This window comes from Mus musculus, chromosome 3 (genome assembly GCF_000001635.26).
Source record: "Mus musculus strain C57BL/6J chromosome 3, GRCm38.p6 C57BL/6J".
Taxonomy (NCBI): domain Eukaryota; kingdom Metazoa; phylum Chordata; class Mammalia; order Rodentia; family Muridae; genus Mus; species Mus musculus.
This window is the reverse complement of record NC_000069.6, coordinates 60,864,096-60,870,095: the sequence shown is the minus strand read 5'-3', so window position 1 is coordinate 60,870,095 and position 6,000 is coordinate 60,864,096. Positions and strand designations below refer to the sequence as shown.

Below are 6,000 nucleotides of genomic sequence, written 5' to 3'. Positions count from 1 at the left end.
CACCTTCTTGAGTTCTTTATATATATTGGATATTAGTCCCCTATCCGATTTGGGATAGGTAAAGATCCTTTCCCAATCTGTTGGTGGCCTTTTTGTCTTATTGACAGTGTCTTTTGCTTTGCAGAAGCTTTGCAATTTTATGAGGTCCCATTTATCGATTCTTGATCTTACAGCACAAGCCATTGCTGTTCTATTCAGGAATTTTTCCCCTGTACCCATATCTTCAAGGCTTTTCCCTACTTTCTCCTCTATAAGTTTCAGTGTCTCTGGTTTTATGTGGAGTTCCTTAATCCACTTAGATTTGACCTTAGTACAAGGAGATAGAAATGGATCAATTCGCATTCTTCTACATGATAACCGCCAGTTGTGCCAGCACCATTTGTTGAAAATGCTGTCTTTTTTCCACTGGATGGTTTTAGCTCCCTTGTCAAAGATCAAGTGACCATAGGTGTGTGGATTCATCTCTGGGTCTTCAATTCTGTTCCATTGGTCTACTTGTCTGTCACTATACCAGTACCATGCAGTTTTGATCACAATTGCTCTGTAGTACAGTTTTAGGTCCAGCATGGTGATTCCACCAGAGGTTCTTTTATCCTTGAGAAGAGTTTTTGCTATCCTCGGTTTTTTGTTATTCCAGATGAATCTGCCAATTGCCCTTTCTAATTCGTTGAAGAATTGAGTTGGAATTTTGATGGGGATTGCATTGAATCTGTAGATTGCTTTTGGCAAGATGGCCATTTTTACAATGTTGATCCTGCCAATCCATGAGCATGGGAGATCTTTCCATCTTCTGAGATCTTCTTTAATTTCTTTCTTTAGAGACTTGAAGTTCTTATCATACAGATCTTTCACTTCCTTAGTTAGAGTCATGCCAAGGTATTTTATATTATTTGTGACTATTGAGAAGGGTGTTGTTTCCCTAATTTCTTTCTCAGCCTGTTTATTCTTTGTATAGAGTAAGGCCATTGACTTGTTTGGGTTTATTTTATATCCAGCTACTTCACCGAAGCTGTTTATCAGGCTTAGGAGTTGGAAAAAATTGAAAGTATTGATTTGGGTTGAGAAAATTTTATATAATTTAATAAGAATTGTTTAAAATTTTTGTTTAAAGAATTGCTTTAAAATGTTTACTGATTGTTTCTAGTGTGGAGGTATTTTGTTTTATATATATGGTTGTGTGTGTGTGTGTGTGTGTGTGTGTCCATTAGAAACTCAGCCACATTGCATACACTATAACCTTTTCGAGAAAAAGATGAACTACCTGAGCTGAAACATCCCATTGTATTGTTATCTTAATTACCAGATACCTGCCTGGTGCTACATGGCACAAGCAAGACCTAGCACTCTAAAAATGATTCCAGACACCCAGAAGCCCAGAGTGTCATTAAGATAATCAAGTGGTGAAAAGACAGAAGAGAAAGAGAAGCAGAGAATGTGGATGTGTACATCAGAACTGGAGAGTTGAGAGTAGTGAGGAACCTGATGTGAGTACCTGGCAATGCCATTTAAGGCCATGCTTAGATCCTGGTCCATGCTGCCACCGAGGGCTAACAAGGGTCTTTCATTATCAAGGGCCAGGTGAAGTTCCCTGTTCTACGCTACTGCCTGGGGCCATGTTGATGTCTGAGGACTGAGAAGTACTGGCTCCACCTCTCACCTGGGCATTGTGGGAAAGCTGGCCCTTAAGATGTAAAAGCAAGAGAGCTGACCCTGCCCCTTACCAGCTACAAGACAAATCTTAACTCTAGCTGCATATGTATCAAAAGATGGCCTAGTCGGCCATCACTGCAAAGAGAGGCCCATTGGACTTGCAAACTTTATATGCCCCAGTACAGGGGAATGCCAGGGCCAAAAAGGGGGAGTGGGTGGGTAGGGGATTAGGGGGGTGGGTATGGGGGACCTTTGGGATAGCATTGAAAATGTAAACGAGGAAAATACCTAATAACAAAAAAAAGAAAAGAAAAAAAAAAGACAAAGATCTCTCCTGGGCAGTACAGTAGAGCTGGCCCTGGTGGCAAAGGTGAGAGTGAAGCAGATTCTAAAGTATGAGAGCAGGAGGGATGACCCTGCCTTATGCTAATGGTTACAGCATTGGGTTAGCTAGCTGCGTCAATATGGAAAGCTCACCATGATGATATAGATCCAGGAGAATTGGAAGGCTGTCCAATTCAGCAACCACCTAAGCCCAGATCCAGGGCTTTGAGTTGGCCTACTCTGATATGTACTTAACCTATGAACTTCTGGAGCACGTGAAAGGGCTAGCATGCAGATTCAAAGCTGAAGGAAATCTATGACACAGAGCAACCACAGGATATCTAAGAGGAGTGCTGTGAGGATCCAGTATTATTGGTGGAGCAGATGCCAGAGGTCTTGTCTTAGGGTTTTACTCCTGTGAACACCATGACCAAGGCAACTCTTATAAGGATATTTAATTGGAGCAGGCTTAAAGGTTCAGAGGTTTAGTTCATTATCATCAAGGCAGGAACCTGGCAGCACTAGGCAGGCATGGTATAGAAAAAGCTGAGAATTCTACATCTTCATCTGAAGGCCACTAGGAGAAAACTGGCTCCCTCATGGTTAGGATGAGGGTCGTAAAGCCATGCCCACAGTGGCACACTTCCTCTAACAAAGGCACAGCTCCAAATAGTACCACACCTGGGTGAAGCATATTCAAATATCACAGGTCTCAAACCAGACCAATGACTCACTGAAATGAACATTTGTAAGTAAAAAATGTATGAACAAAAGTGTATACTGAATGGCAATGTGATACACCACAGCTTTTGATTTGCTTTAATTTTTCTTTATTTTTATTTTTTATTTTCCTTTGGAGGTAATGTTGCAAGGACAGAGAGCTGATACAAAGGGACAGGGAAATGAGTGGGATGGGGGTACATGATATGAAACTCACAAAGAATCAATAAAAGCTAAAAAAGAAAAAGAAAAAAACAGGAAAGGGACAAATTATAGTGAAGCCAGAAGTACTTACAAAATAGTCCTTAAGTAGAGCACCTAGATTTTAAAGGTGATTTTTCTACTCATTGTACATATCTTCTCTTTAAGCCACTATTATTAAAAGGAGACAACATAGTACTAAGGTGTGATGGAAACAGTAAAAAATAAAGAAATGGCCTCTAGAAAATACAGCAAGCAGCAACATGTTTACATCAGAAAGGAATGAAGCTTTATATATTCCCACAATCTAAACAGACACAATTCAAAACCAGGACTTCATAAACATCTTTGGAAGAATAAAAATGGATGCTTTTAAAATAATAATAGTTATTATTTTATATATACCTCTCTCAATCGACTTAGCATCAATAAACCTAATAGTAAGCCACTGACAGAGACATCGCCATTAGCAGCACAAACAAGATGATAACAGACATTAATACCTCCATTATGTACATCCATTATGTACATTGTTCTGGAATTATTGGCAAAAACAAATGCACATTAGGAAGAAGTGAGATATCAACATGAGATGGAGTGAGGAAATTACTGTGTGCAGATATCAAAATGCCATACTTAGAAGCAGAGCTAGAGAAAAAGAATTAGAGAAATCGATAAACTGAATGACAAAATTGTATGTAAATTTTCATATTCTCTATTTGAAAGAGTGCGTTAAACATGAAGTGTAGTGGAAGAGGAAAATTATGTTTATAATAACACATCAGAGCAACTTTGCTACATATAATGAAGGGGGTTAGCTAACTTAGAAAATGTTGTTAGAACGTATAGGCAAAGGTCATTATGTAACGTGAGAATGTTAGGATTAGATCAGCTATGGGCTCGCTCTTAAAAGCCAGCTACCATCAGAGACTACTGCTACCCTAGAAAGTACAAAGGAAAGAATGAATAATTAAATCATCCAATGAGATAACCTAGAATACATTCAGACTTATAGGTCTCCAGTGAAAGACCTAGACATTCTTTGGGAAATAATGGGCTTAAACGATCCTAGAATTCCCCCTACCTCACCCTGAGAATGTTTCTTCAGCAGAAGTAGTTAGTCCCCTCCAGTCTGTTAGACATCTTCTCTTGCTTTGCTTGGAGAACCGGCTGTAAAGTTGCCTAAGGAAGATGATGCTTTGTCATAGGTAGCAAATCCTCCGTAATGTCAACATTGTGGAATTGTATATCCATGTATGACTAGAATCGGATCTCTAATGACTCAGGTAGTAGATCTTAAGAGAAAATGTGTACCAGTGAAGAAATTATATAATTGTGACTACTCACAAAATATAGATGGCAAAATATAGAAAGTACAATAAGAATATAAACTCATAAAAGTTTCAGTCTTAAAGATCAGTGTGACACTCAACACTCAACACAGTACAGGGTGGTTAACAAAGAGACACACTGCTGGGCACATCTACAGAGCAAGAGACTTTGGACCAATCATTCCCAAAACAATGCTGTTGTTGTTTGTTGTTGTTGTTTGTTGTTTTTTAAAGTAATTCCAGTGACAATGCCTCTAGTACAAATGCCAAATTCATTTAAAGATGGCTTATTATTTTATATGCATATGTTGTCTCCATGTCTGTGTATTAGCTTGTGCCTGTAAATATAGGTTCCATTGGGGTCCAGAAGAGCATGTCAGAAACCTGGGATCTGGAGTTACAGATGGCTAGGAAAAAAAAAAAAACAAACAAACAAAAAAAAAACAAACCCTCCTCGCCTCAAGGCTCTGGAATCTATGTGAAAGAGTAGAAAGAAAGACTGTGAGAGTCAGAAGTAATGAATGAATCACGGGGTCAACGTTTTCCAGATACAACAAGGCTGATGCATATATGAACTCTCAGACTGTAACAGCACCCATAAGACCTGCACAAGTTCAAGCCAGACAAAAACTGCAGCAGAGAAGAGAAGTGGGTATGAAGTCCTTCTACTAACAAGTCATATTACACATACATACATGAACACACACAAACACACATACTCACACATTAGAAAAATATACAAGAGGTAACATTAGATACTTTGGAGAAGGGTAGTATCATAAGAAATAGATATGAACCATTTAGAGGTTAATTTATATATGTTTGTATCCCCACATTATCTAGGATGAGATACTTTCTGCATAATGTGAATAGTGATGTAGTTTAATATGTGTGTAAAGGCTTTGAGCCTGCTTTGAAAAGGAGAAAGATAATTTTATAATTGATTCACAGAGAGATATAGAGGAAGAATAATGACAGCTTGGAAAGAAATAATTTCTTGATAAGTCATAAACAATATTTTGGATTTGGTCCTAAGAGAGAAAGGAAATCATTTAGATAGGGCTTTAATCTTAGGCACAACATGATCAGGTCAATATCTCTTACATGATCATTTGGTCAATGTTGTGGGTAACAGATTTGCAGAAAGGTAAATGTAGAAACTAGTGACTGAGTGCAAGGGTATTAAAGTAATGTAGAAGAGCACATGACGGTGCTGTGAGCATGATAGCAGTGAAGAAAGGAGTAAAGGAATGGAACCCACAGCTCCCAGGCCAGTCATGGATCTTACTTAGTTTACTTGCTATTGCTTTGATAAACTATCATGACCAAAAGTAACTTGGATAGGAAAGTGTTAATTTCAGCTTACAATTTACAGGCCATCAGAAAGTCAATTTGGGGCAGAAAATCAAGGCGTGGATCTAGAAACAGGAACTCAAGCAGAAGTCACAGAGGAATGTGTTAGAGGCACCAAATAGAAAACTAAGTAAAGATACTGAAAGAAAGTACAAGAAAGAAAATGGTTTTGGAGCTCACAGGAGAGATCTCTGTTGGACACAATCGGGCATGAGAATGACAGAAAAAAGGGTCCATTAGCAGAGAGACTGAGACCGCATCTTGTTTGGCAGGACTCAATGTAGGACTGCTAAATGGACCAACAGCTTAATGGAGACCCTAAGAAGAGCAAGAACATTTATCATGGTAGGGAGGTGGGAGGTACCTTTCCTTAAAATAGTGAAGCTTGCAGTAAAATGACACAGAAACAAATTTCATTAAT

At 38.6% G+C, this 6,000-nt stretch overlaps 1 long non-coding RNA gene across 3 annotated transcripts in view; it reads left to right on the top strand.

The window, feature by feature from the left end:
* The first annotated feature begins 1,275 nt into the window (after positions 1-1,275).
* Positions 1,276-6,000, top strand: part of Gm553061 — an 87,337-nt gene continuing 82,612 nt past the window's right edge. For all 3 annotated transcript variants that reach the window (XR_867330.1, XR_867329.1, XR_867332.2), the window contains exon 1: positions 1,276-1,484. This is a non-coding gene — a long non-coding RNA (predicted gene, 553061). The remainder of the gene's footprint in view (positions 1,485-6,000) is intronic.